This window comes from Vespula pensylvanica, chromosome 2 (assembly GCF_014466175.1).
Source record: "Vespula pensylvanica isolate Volc-1 chromosome 2, ASM1446617v1, whole genome shotgun sequence".
NCBI classification, from domain to species: Eukaryota; Metazoa; Arthropoda; class Insecta; order Hymenoptera; family Vespidae; genus Vespula; species Vespula pensylvanica.
Window position 1 is genome coordinate 15365288 of NC_057686.1, and position 13198 is coordinate 15378485.

At 38.9% G+C, this 13198-nt stretch overlaps 1 long non-coding RNA gene across 1 annotated transcript; it reads left to right on the forward strand.

Moving 5' to 3' along the window:
- Nucleotides 1-1729: 1729 nt before the first annotated feature.
- Nucleotides 1730-9550, forward strand: LOC122637839. Its single transcript, XR_006329305.1, has 3 exons — nucleotides 1730-1774; nucleotides 5410-5933; nucleotides 8730-9550. It is a non-coding gene; the product is annotated as an uncharacterized LOC122637839 (long non-coding RNA).
- The last annotated feature ends 3648 nt before the right edge of the window (nucleotides 9551-13198 follow it).

Below are 13198 nucleotides of genomic sequence, written 5' to 3' on the forward strand. Positions count from 1 at the left end.
TTTCATACTGTTTACCGACGGTAACAACCTAACGACTATGCGTTGTCGTCGTTGTCTCGACGATCTAACGGATGATTGTCCTATACGTTATTTCTTTTTCTTCCTTCTCTTCATTGTGTCTTCATCTTGATCGAAATCGAAAAGAAAAGATACCGTGTATGCGTTCACATGACCCACATAACAGAAGACACGTGTTTCCACGTTAACAAATGTTCACTTGAGAAAAATTAGCTGATCGACCGGAAAATGAACGATTACGATGTGACACACGTAAAATAAATTTCGTTGGAAGTTAAAACGCTTACTAGAACGTTAGGATCCACGGATATCCGGATATTTGAGTTGTCGAATAATATCTACCTACCCACCTACCTACCTACCTACCTACCTATCTACCTACCTACCTACTAGTTTTATCTTTGATCTTTCGGAGTCGCTAACGATCCGGCCTTGAACAATCCTATTTTCGACGTACGTACGTCTTTCTCTCTCTGGATCGTCGATCACGAAGTCTATACAACGTTGGATATCACATTGAAGGATCTTTAGCACTGCCGTGTTAACCGTTCGGATTCCAAAGTTCTACCGCTAGAAAATCGATCGAATCGGAAGGCAGGTATAGATGTATGTAGGTAGATACTTCTCTTGAAGAGAAGACGGAACTTGTGTTCTTGAACTTTATATTAGTTACGCCCACGCGATAATCTATCGCGAAGCCAATCGAGAAGGGGAGCGTATCTGCACGTAAAAAATATTTCCTTTCAATTTTTTTACTTGAAAATTACGATCCGCCGATCGCAAACAGTTCAAATACGTTCAATAGGTATATAAAAAATTGTTGTTCGTTTTCTGGTCGTTCTAAATATCATAACATCAACTTTCAGGATCATCGTTATGTTCGTGGATCTAAGTGTAAGAAACGATCTTCACGAGACCCGGGCAATTAATATTACTTGCGTTGTAAAGTTTATTAATATGATATTGTAACACAACACAAGTACTGTCGAGCTAATTGGCCCCGTACTTCCTACGAAGCTTGTTTAGTACGTAGTTTCGAAGGAAGTGTAATCGATCTATCTAACCACCTATCGCATCACCCGTATTTCGGAGGAAGAGTCATGATTATTTTTAGGATGAAGTATTAATATGCCGATAATTAATATCTTCCGTCTAACTTTTGTCTTATTTTATATTACATTTTTTTTTACGTGTTTACATACATTACGAGTTACAAAAAAATTCTTATTAAAATATTTTTATTCTACAGTATTAACCTTTAAGAATATTCACTGAAAATTTCATCAGAAAATTCCAAAAATTGATCATGTTGCATTCATTTTCTAACAAGAAGAAGAGGAAGAAACAAACTTGTTTCTGTTTTTTTTTTTTTTGGATTGAAATAGAATTCAAGTAAAATAATGTCTTAAGATTCAGGAACAATAAATTTTCATTGACAATGCAATACTTAATTTTCAAAAAATACGGCCAATACCTATGTTTCGCGATTGCTAGCCTAAGGTAATGTGATCGAAGACAACTCGAATCGTTATTTTAGCTAATAGAAAATCTCGTTATTAGAAACGAAGGCGAGATAGAAGGCGCGTTCAATAGATGTAGTAAATGCTCGTTTCGTGCTTTAACTACAAAGCTGGAGCTTAACCGGTACCATTGTAGGGCAACGATTACACGACCGATTGACTAACGAACGCCGATCGACGAGTAAAAGAGAGAGAGAGAGAGAGAGAGAGAGAGAGAGAGAGAGAGAGAGAGAGAGGTAAAGAGACAGAGAGAAAGAGATAGATGGATAGATAGAGAGAAGAGAACGAGACTCGGGTAATATAATGATTGGTCGTCGCGCTGATTTGGACGCTGTTACAGACTCAATTACGCGCCGCGGAGCATGGGCCTCTGATATATTTTCCTCTCTCACCCTTTCTCTCTCTCTCTCTCTCTCTCTCTCTTTGTTTCTCTTTCTCTCTCTATCTCTTTCTCTGACACGCTGGAACTTTGATCCCTAGCGTGTCGGCGGTCTCGGAATGAAATTAAACGGACTATGCGAGCAAATAACGAAAATTAGCGTCCGGTGGCTAACTCGGCCCGATTTTTGTCGCCAGGTTTTGCTAAACTTTTCAAGAGAAAAAAGAAAAAAAAAAAAGAAAAGAAAAGAAAAGCGAAAGAAAAACAACGTTGAGCTTCTTCGAGACGTACGAGTAATTCACGAGATTCTTTGCGAATATATTTCCTTTTATTATACAAATGTTCTCTTTTTGTTTATTTATTTTTTTCTTCCGATTTTTTTCCTGCCTTGTAAGATTTAATTTTTATTGGATACTCTTGTCGTGTAGATCGCGGATCCATTAAAACGATTGGAAATTGTTTCGCGATGATCCGAGCATGTAATGGCTGGTATTACGATGCTATTACGAAGGAGGATGAGTACCGAGAGCCTCGCAACCGCATCGTCTTTCCTTCTTATCGAAAGGAAAGATCGCGAAACTTGCTCTTTCCTTATTTTATGTACATATATATACACACACATATATACATGCACATATAAATACGTTTTACGAACGGACGGCGGAGAAGAAATCGTTTGCCATGTCTTTTCTAACGATCCTGTTTATTTCGGCTAAAGGTAACTGTATCTTTTCCGCGACGATCTATATTCAAGAGTGTTCATAAAAAATTAGATTCGTATTGTTATTCCGTCACGTTATCGAGCTAATTGGCTGATGGTGAGTTAGATAGGTGGACAGACGGATAGATTGATAGGCAGATAGACAGATAGTAAGCGGTATCAAGGGATCGTTAGGAATGCGTCTCCTCGCGAATCGAGTAATTGGCTTGTCGATGCACGTAATTGCTTAGAATTGCGTGTTACCCTGGACCGACCTACATTACATTTGCCAAAGAACTAAAAGATTATCGTATTACAAAATCAAATAAACAGAGAGAGAGAGGGAGAGAGAGAGAGAGAGAGAGAGAGAGAGAGAGAGAGAGAGAGAGAGAAGAGACAAAAAGAAGAAACACAGAGATTAAAAAATATGAAAGAACAGTATAAGATGTAGCGTCCTGAAAAGCGTGACTAATATCAAAGAAAGTAATTTTGTGTTATCGACGTCAAGAGAAAAGCAAATCTCTAATCTAGGATCTTATTTATTAGGTACCACGAATGTAATCACCATTCATCGTTCAGGTGCGACATCGTCGAGGCATAACTTCCGTCTTAACGCGTTCACCTTTTTAGTACGACCTACGTGTTCTTCCTACCTCTGTAAAGTAGATGCTTTTATATAAGGACGGCTGTTCTCAACGCGAGGAAATTCCAAGAGTCCGCGGCGCGTTTAAACGTTCCGATTATACACCGTTGAAGGATTTTCTTCGTGCTCGTGCACCGGTGGTAGCAGTAAGAGAAGAGAAGATGGTGGTGAAGGATGTAGAAAAAAAAGGAAAGAAAAAGTAAAAAAAAAAAAAGAAAAAAAAAGAAAAGAAGAAGAAGAAGAAGAAAAAGAAGATTCACCTCCCGACACCGCCAAGAAATTCTAACGATCGAGGTCCTCAGGTTAATTGCGGCTCCTCGAACGCGTGCGTACACCCGCTCTAGGACTCCCGCGACGTCGAGTAGGGCCGTTAAGGAAGGCCCCGTGGGACCCCTACGTCATTCCCTTCTTCTCCTTCCTTTCAATCCTTGCTCTTTCACGTAGGTCTCCACCTTTACCGGGCGTGGGACCAACCACAAATTTTTCTTCCAACGCACCTCTAGCCTCTTCACGATCAGTTTTCATTTTCCTTTTTTGTTTTCTTTTGATTTAGGTAAGTATCCAAACGCTTCGTGTATTTTACGAACGAATGAATCAACATTTTCCCGCCAAAAGGAACCCGTCGACCATATTGGGCCTTCCTTCTGATCTCGAGTCTTTTAATTTTTTTTTCTTTCTTTCTTTTTTGATTTCCTTCGCTTTTTTTTTTTTTTTTTTTTTTTTTAATTCACTCGAAACGATCTCAAAGAGAAAAATTTGATTCCACTTCGAATCTCTGTCGTTTTATCGCGAAAAGTCGAGGCTGCTTTCCGCATGAATTTATTTCCGACTATACGAATAAATAAACGATGCTCCAATCGATTCAGGCAAGCTCGAAAAGCGCGACGAGTGGAACCATATGAAAGGCGGATCATTAAAGTTTTTCGGTCGCTTACACCCGGTAGTAACGCGTGCTCATCGTAGTCATCAGGATCGTGTCTGTCACGTTTCTCGATATATAGGGTGACCGATTTTTAACTCACCCAGGCGAATAACATTCCAATTCGAAAAACATTCACACGCAAATTTATCTGCGAGATTAACCTCGAAATATTTTCAATATTACGAATAAATAACAAACATTTTTTCCTTCCGAACAATAATAAATACCTTCGAGATATTACTTGAAACAATTCCTTTCGAAATATTACAGTAGATTCTTTCCATAATGAAGTGTAAAAAGAAAAAGAATATTACGTAGGTATTAAAAAATTGCAATATACCGATTGGGGAACAGAAGGATACCAGTTACGTGCCTGAGCGGGAGCGCACGCGATTGGTTAGATAGCGGGCGTGAGAGGTTGGAGGGGCAAGGTACAACGTCATTAGAGAAGACAGTAACATCGTGTGCCGGGGTTGGGCGAAAGGTGTCGAAACGGTTAGTAGATATGTTCGGCGCGAGGGTAGCCGCGTCGCGCCGGTGGCGCTTCGCTGGTGCGTGTGCGCGAGAAAGAGAGAGAGAGAGAGAGAGAGAGAGAGAGAGAGAAGGAAAGAGAGAGAGAGAGAAGGAGAGAGTGCGAGGGAGGTTGTGAGTGAAAGAGAGTGAGAGAAGGAGAGAGGGGAACGGGAACGAGGGTATCGCGGCCTGGCGGAGCCCAGTCGAGTCCCGTGAGTCCGGGCAAGCACGGTGCTCTGTCTCTTTTATCGTAGGTGGTGTGGTGGTGGTGGTGGTGGTGGTGGTGGTGTGGTACGCGCGCGGTGCTGGTGTAGGCGTCGTCCGGGACAGAGAGAGAGAGAGAGAGAGAGAGAGAGAGAGAGAGAGATCGGAGCCGCCATCCCACGGAGGAAACGAGACGTCGTCGCCGTTTCGAAGACTTTCGGTTCGTCCGTCGTCTAGCGACACGCCTTCTTATCGTTCTCTCGCGGCTGTCCTCTCTCTCGGCGCGCGTGTCCTCCTCTTGGTCGCTAGTCAAATTATCGCGACGTATCGTATATTCTTCTTCTCGGAGGAAAAACGAGAAGAAGAAGAAGAAGTAAAAGAAGAAGAAGAGGAAGAGGAAGTGGAAGAAGGAGGGTGAAGGTCTTTGTCGAGGACAAGAGAGAGAGAGAGAGAGAGAGAGAGAGAGAGAGAGAGAGAAAGATATATACATATATATAGAGAAAAAGAAAGAGAGAGAGAGAGAGGAGAGACATAGGAGAGAAAAAGAGGGAAAGTGAATTTATGAGAATGTGAAAATTGATGATAAATTTGACGAACATATAGAGAGTGTCAAAAGTGACAGAGAGATAGAAATAAATAGAGATAAAGATAGAGATATACAGAAGGAGAGAGAAGGAGAGAGAGATAGATAATATTAGAGTGAAAGAAAGACAGATAGAAGAGAGAACCGGCGTGCGTAAGCACGCGTCGAAGAAAGCACAGGGGCGGCCAAGGAAGGCGCGCGAGAGCTCTGCTCTGTTAGTCGGCAGAGGAGTAGGGGGCGGCGGGGCCAAAGCTGTCACTTCGATCGCCATTTTAGCGTTCGAGGCGGCGAGGAGAGCGCGAGAGCCGGGCATGCGGTGCCGACGACGGATCGGAGCGCCCTGCTACCGGACTTAGCCACCGGATAACACAGAAACTTTCCTTTTCTTTCTTTTCTTTCGTCAAGGAAGATAGGACAGAACACAACAAACGAAGAGGAACGAGCCCAGCCGGTAAGCGTGAATCAAAAAGAGAGAGTGAATGAGAGGGAGAGAGAGAGAGAGACAGAGAGAGAGAGAGAGAGGCAGAGAGAGAGAAAGAGAGATAGAGAGAGACAGAGAGAGAGAGAGAGTGAGTTAGTGAGTGAGAAGGAGAGAGAGAGAGGGTTCGCCGCCCCTAACCTCGATGTCGCGCGAGCCTCGCGACCCTTTCTCCACCCTCGCTCTTCGCGCCCCCTCTCTTATCCTACGGTGAAGCTTTAGGGGTGAGAAAAGGCGCCGAATTCGAATCGGCAAATCTATGGAATGCGATCCTCTCTCGCATATCCCAATCCACTCGTTCTCGACTATCCTTTTAATTTTCGTTTACATTATTCAATCTTCGGGAATGGATATACATATATATGCATGTATGTATGTAAATGTGTCGTTTTTTTTAATTTGGAAAAATTAAATGATATACATAAATATGCACGTTTATCGTTATTAATATCATCGTTTTAATGTTAAACGAATAATCAGGAAAATCGTGTATATATTCTAAATATTTTTTTATGACGTTAATTGATCCGATTAATTTATAATTAGCAAAGTATATTGTATTATTCAAAGTTCTATCATATCGCACCTGTGCGTACGCGTTTCTTATACACATACATATACGTATGTGTATATTTTTTTATTACTTTTATTATATATAATATGATTATGAGAATTATATATTTTCTACGTCAGATAAACGTTCGGACAGCTGATCGTTGCGATCACTTTTGCAACGATTCGATCGGAACGAACGATTCGTACGTCGAACTTTATGGCGCTCGTAATCGTCGTTTGTTGGAGCGAAACGCGATGCTCGAAGCGACCGAAACGATTAGGAACGATCGTGCGTCGATGGCTTTGGAAACTATTCTGCTTTTTGTTTCTTTCTTGTTTTTCCTTTTTTTTTTTTCCTTTTATCCCCTTGTTTTATTTTTTTTTCTTCTTTTTTTCCTTTTTCCCCCTTTTTTTTTCCTGAAAAAGAGCAACGTATTTTGTTAGAGCAGCAAACGAACGAGATCTCGTTTTACGAGCACTCGACGACATCTCGTAGTTGGGATCGTCGCGTTCGCGGTAAACGTTTCGAAAACGAAACGCGATCGTTATCACCGAATGCAATTTCGAATTTGCCGGTGGTATTCCTTTCGTCCGACGAGAAAGTCGGAGTACACGTTCGTTTTAATTTCGCGATTTTCATCTTCGTTGTCTCGATTTCGATATCGCGTGTTCCATTTTTCTTTTTTGTTTTCTATTCGTTTTTTCTTTCGACAAAGTGAGATTCGATCGATCGATAAGTACGCGCGATATAGTATTCGTTAATCGAAAAATATTGATAAAACGGTTTTGTACGATTGATTTATATGAAACATCTTTTACTTTACTTTTTTTTTTTTTTCTTTTCTTTTCTTTTTTATTACAAACTCTTTTCGTATGTTACAGTAAGAGAATTAAAAAAAGAAAAATAACAAAGTTTGACAAATATCTTATTAAACTTTGTAATACGACGTCGTCCGCAAGAACATCGCAATTGCGTGTATATTCAACGAGATGGTAAAAAAGAAGAAAGATAAAAAGAGAAAGAGAGAAAAGAGAGAAAGATCGAGCGAGCTCACGCGCGAATTTCTATTACCAATGCTAATGAGATGCAATCGTGATCGAAATAACTTGGAACACGTCGAGAAATCTCGTATGAAGCGTGGGTGACCGCTAGAGTAAGGAGTGACTTGCGAAGGAGAAAGGGAGCTTCTAAGATAAAAGAGAAAAGCTGTGTGTGTGTGTGTGTGTGTGTGTGTACATATGTACACACATACACACAGACACATATCACGTTCATATCGGTATTTCTATCGACGTTCGGATCGAAAAGGTGTGTGAAAGGACAAGGTTGCGAGGACGAGAGAGAAAGAGAAAGAGAGAGAGGGAAAGTTAGAGATAGAAATAGAGATAGAAATAGATCCATCGAGGTCGAAGCGATTTCTCGATATCGTCATTAAAAAAAAAAATTCGATACGTATCTTATCGAAATAAATAATTTTTTAACAATTGACATTTTTTTTTCCTGACGACAATAGAACTATTTTTTTTGTCGATGAAAATCTTACCGATTAACGACGTAGGATTGATAATATTAATTAATCGATTCGATTATTCGCCTCGTTACAGCCATAGGGAAACCCAAAATCATTAATTTGAACGGAGCTTTGTGAGATTATATCGTAGTAGAGAATGTGAATAATGATACATATATTTTATATGGCCTCGATCGCTCTCAAAGGGATGAAATCAATCTCTAAAGTGATACGAGTAACTTCATATCTTTGCATTTAAATGGATATAATGAATAATATTATTTAATTTGTAGGAAGTGATGTAGATTGATACAGGAAAAGTTTCCTGGTAGTAATTGTACAAATCAATTGCATACTCTTTATTTCCTGACGTTTTATACCAATATCTTTTTCAATTTGTATAATTACAGACGTAGCTTGTAGTTTAGCTTAAAAAAAGAAATTATTATTTTTTTCTTTATTCTGTTTCTTCTCCTTTATATATATATATATATATATATATATATATATAAGTCACGTAACTATATTTCACAATCTAGGATTGTAATTACAGAATTAAAAAATATTGTCTGAGAAGTCTCGAACAAGAGTAATCGATCTTTATGATCGTTGAGAAACTTTTGCTCCATTCCGTATTTCAATGATAATCATTCTCGTTAAATGTTTAAAGAATGTATAATGATATAACTCAATTGGTTTACAGGTACGAAAAAAAAAAAAAAAACAAGGAGAATCCGGCAAGAAGGTAGAAGATAGAAGATCGCAGCATCATTGGTAAAGCGACACTGTTCCTCTTCTTTTCTCGATCTCTTTCTCGACGAAGAGAAAAGAAGAAACGTGGAGGAATTGAAGAAGGTTCGCTATGCTTTTGCGTGTTTGAACGGTTCGCTCGCGCGACTCGGAACGATATAGTTAGATAGATAGCTAGATAGGGTAGTTAGATAGATAGATAGTTAGATAGATAGATAGTTAGATAGATAGATAGATAGATAGATAGATAGGATAGGTAGATAGGTAGATAGATTAGATAGATAGTCGTCGTGTCGCGTGTGTACTTGCTTTGGTGAGACGAAGAAAGAAGAAGAAGAAGAAGAAGAAGAGAAAGAGGAGGAGGAGGAGGAAGAAAAATAAAGAAAAGCAAAAGACGGAAAGGAGAAGCCGTGACCCCCGAGAAGAGAAGGATAGAAAGGTCAAGTCGAGGAGGTTAAAGCCGTTGTCCTTCGAAGATCCTCCTTGGCTACTGCGATAGAAGAGAATTTACGTTAACATGATGCCAGCAGAATTAGACGACCGATTTTTGAAAAATGATCGTTTATAAAGATTTTCGGTACTGATTCGATCGATCAGCTGTTCTCTTCCTTCGATTTTGATCAAGTTCGTAGATTCGATTTAATGCAAAAGTGAATAGAAAAAGGAGAGAAGATATTAGAGATAGATAAGGACGAAAAGAGAAAGAGAAAAAGAGAGAGAAAACAATTTGATTAGAAAAGAAGAGTGTAATAAAAAGTCGAGTGGGTGTGTGTGTGCTTGTTGTGACGTCTTTGTCCTCGTCATCGTCATCGTCATCGTGTCGTCGTTGTCTTCGTCTTCGTCTTTGTCTTCGTTTTCGTCGTCATTGTTGTCGTCATCTTCGTCGTCGTCGTCGTCGTGTCGTCGTGACGAAGGGGTGGCATAGAGCTTCCGGTGGATCGAAACTCAAGATTGGGGGGGCGTGCGAGACTGAATTTGCCCCCCCAAACCGCACCGACTCTCCTTCCCTTCGCGTTTAACGCGAAGCAAGAAAAGCCTGCAACTCTATCGAGTTCCTTCCAAGTGTTCCTCATCTTCCTTGCTTCGTGAGAACTACCACGCCGTCCTTTTGGGTAAGTCAAATTTTTTACGTTCTTTTTATTCTCTTTCTTCTTCTTCTTCATGTTCTTTTTTTAACTTCTTCGTGTTGTAAAAATCGTCGTAGCATCGACACGAAGACGGTAACGAGAGATGATTTGTTTTTCTTTCTCTCTCTATCTCTCTTTCTATATATATGTTTATATATATATTTAATTTTTATATATCTGATATATATATATATATTAAGTAGTAATTAAGTAATATACATTTTTTTTTATTTTAACGTTCTTTCTTAAAAAAAATCAAAATTTTTTTTTTTATTCTTCTCTTATCTCGCCCTACTCGTTACAAGATTTAAAAAAGTCTAGCTCGATTTATTGATAATTTTAAGGCGTAAGAACTTTTCAAGATTAGATAAGAAACTTTAATTGAAGGGATATAAATGAAAGGATTTTAGTCGGAAGTTAATTTTAAGGGAGCAAGTATAATCGTTAATTTTTCGAACGGTTATTTAAATGTAACCGAAGTAAAGATCGTAAGAGTGGACGAAGAAAAGAACGAGCAAGTAAGTCGCCTTGCCGTTCCGTAAAGTAGTTCATTCGGTGTGGGTCAAACGTTTATGTCCGAGTTTTCGGCGAAAACACTTGTGGAATTCATCCTGTTCTCTCACTTGCCTTACTTTAACCAAGACACACGACTGTATTCGCCGGTTGATGTGTGAAACGAAATAAAGAATACTTTTGTTTGGATGTTTATTTAAAAATAAAATAACAAAACAAAAACCACGACTATCGGTACAAAAAATAAATATCTCTTTTACTTTTTTAAATCGTTAAACGTTTTTCTCATTAAATATATCGTCGTCATTGAAAACGAAATAATTACGTCATAATTATACTCTCTTATTTTATTTCAATATCTAAAGCAAAATTATTATCTATACTTTAGAATGCAGAGGTATCACAAAAGTATGTAAATTTTTTTACGATTCCTGTTTCCTTTCTTTCTTTTTCTTTTTTTACAAGATATATTTATTAAAACATTTTTGATAGAAAATTGTCATAAGATTTAGAAATGACGTACACGCGTAGCTCCAAATACGTATGTATATAGAAAAAGAATTCTCGAACGATTTAGAAACACGGGATCGAAGTGGAACTTCTCTAATGTACCATAGAGACGTTTCTCGGTGTTGGCATATCCGCTTCCTTCCTCGTCTCTCGAAAGAGTACACAGAAAAAGAAATAAATAAACGGTCTTCCTCGAAAGAGACGCATTTTGTTCGCGGCGTGTGCCTTTGTTCTCGAGCGTCCGGCATTTTCGTGCCGTTTTGTTGTTGAGAACCGAACTAAAGGCGGGACTTCGTACACGGTGTGCTCGTGCCGAAACACCGGCTCGGATTACGTTCCGTTTGTTTACTGCGATCGTAGTCGAGTCTCAAAGGGTTAGTTCTTTTCGAGACTAAGGAGGGGGTGGGATGAGCAAAAAAATTCCTATCCTCCAAAAAAACGAGAAAAGAAAAAAAAGAAAAAGAAAACGAAATGCCGAAAGAGAGATTTTACGCGAGCTCTCATTCAAATTTTTTTATCCGTTACTACTGTGTGTTTCACACAAAATAGACTAGTTTCGACCGTATTGATAATTTTACGGAATCGTTGTAATACTGTAAACGTATACAGATGTTGCTTGATTTTTCGACCACATCCACACAATCTTCTTTCTTATTTTTGAATTTATTTTGTTTCATCGAATAATTGAATATTGGTCTGGATCGGTCCAGATCGGCCCAATTAAAATGGCCCAGGATCGATGTTGCGTCTATCGATAAAATAAATGGAATCGTCTGAACGCCATCATTACGATATATGTATGCATGTGTATATATATATATATATATATGTTGTATGTATGTATGCATGTATACACCACTCGTGATCGATTCACTGCTTTTTATCTTTTTTTTTTTTTTTTTTTTTTTTACCGAATCGCCGCATGCGGTTTCTACGTCCAAAATTGTCGAATCCATGATTTTACCGTATACGGTTGACGGCAGTACCGTGTGAACATGTATATATTATAAAACATATGGGTCACTGTAAAAGACGGTAAAATAACCAGTTAGAAAAAAAACCGATTCAGTGTCGTGTGAACGAGCTCTTACTGTATATATTTTCTCTCTCTCTCTCTCTCTCTCTCTCTCTCTATTTCTTCCTCTCTTTCTCTTTCTCTCTTTCTCCTCCTATCTCTTCTTCTCTTTCTCTCAGGTAAGAGAAAATTGTACGTTATACTCGATCACGCGCCGATCGTTGCCGATATCGAACTTTATAGTCCTTAAGCGCAGCCCCCATTATCTCGGCCGGTCATCCGGAAATATACATCGCGATAATTGCACTCTTTCACCACCCAATTTGACGTCAGAATGCGTATTAAAGAAAGAGATAGATAGAGGAAGAGAGAAAGAGAGACAGACAAAGAAGACGAAGGGTATAACGTTCAATAATATTTTTATGTTATCCTTGGACGCAATTTATCTATCTTCCTTTGTATACGTGCGTGTGCTGTGTGATCAAATCGTTTAAAAAATTATTTCGATTAATATTTATTTTCGTTGGATGTGAAAGTTCGTTTGATTAATTAATTAACGTATAACGTATCACCGAGCGTGGATGAAAATTGTTTCTATCACGATCGGCAAAGCTTTGGATTGGTTTGGTCGATGATGGAAAAAAAGAAGAAAAAAAAAAAAAGAAAGAAAGAAAGAGAAAGAAAGAAAGAAAAAAAATATCGAACTCGAGGAAAATCTGTAAGATCTAAACTACGTCGTCATGGGACAACTACTACTATACCCGTCGACAAATTCTATGAAAACGTCGGTGAGAACTCCGACCGTATCGGAGATATAAATTAGTTGACGTTGATGAGCGGCACAGTTCAAAGGAACTTTGGCCGTATTCGACGGCTAGTTTTCCGCGCGCGTAATATTTGATTCGAGCTCGTGTTTACCGGCACGATAGCAAGAGAGAAAGAGAAAGATAGCACGTATATAAACATACTCGACGTGTGAGTATATGTATATATATATATACACACATACGTAGGTACATATACGTATATGTGTAGTAAGTACGTGTATATCGAACGACCGTAAATACTCGTTAAATCGTTAAATCGTTAAGGACTGAGCGAACTCGTTCAACGTCGAGGCGCGAATACGAAATTTTTCCGTTTAAATTTATTTCCCTCTCTCTCTCTCTCTCTCTCTCTCTCTCTCCTTCTCTTTTCCTTCTCTATTTCTCTCCTTTTTTCGTCGTTTCGTGATCGTCGAGCATCGTTACATTGTTT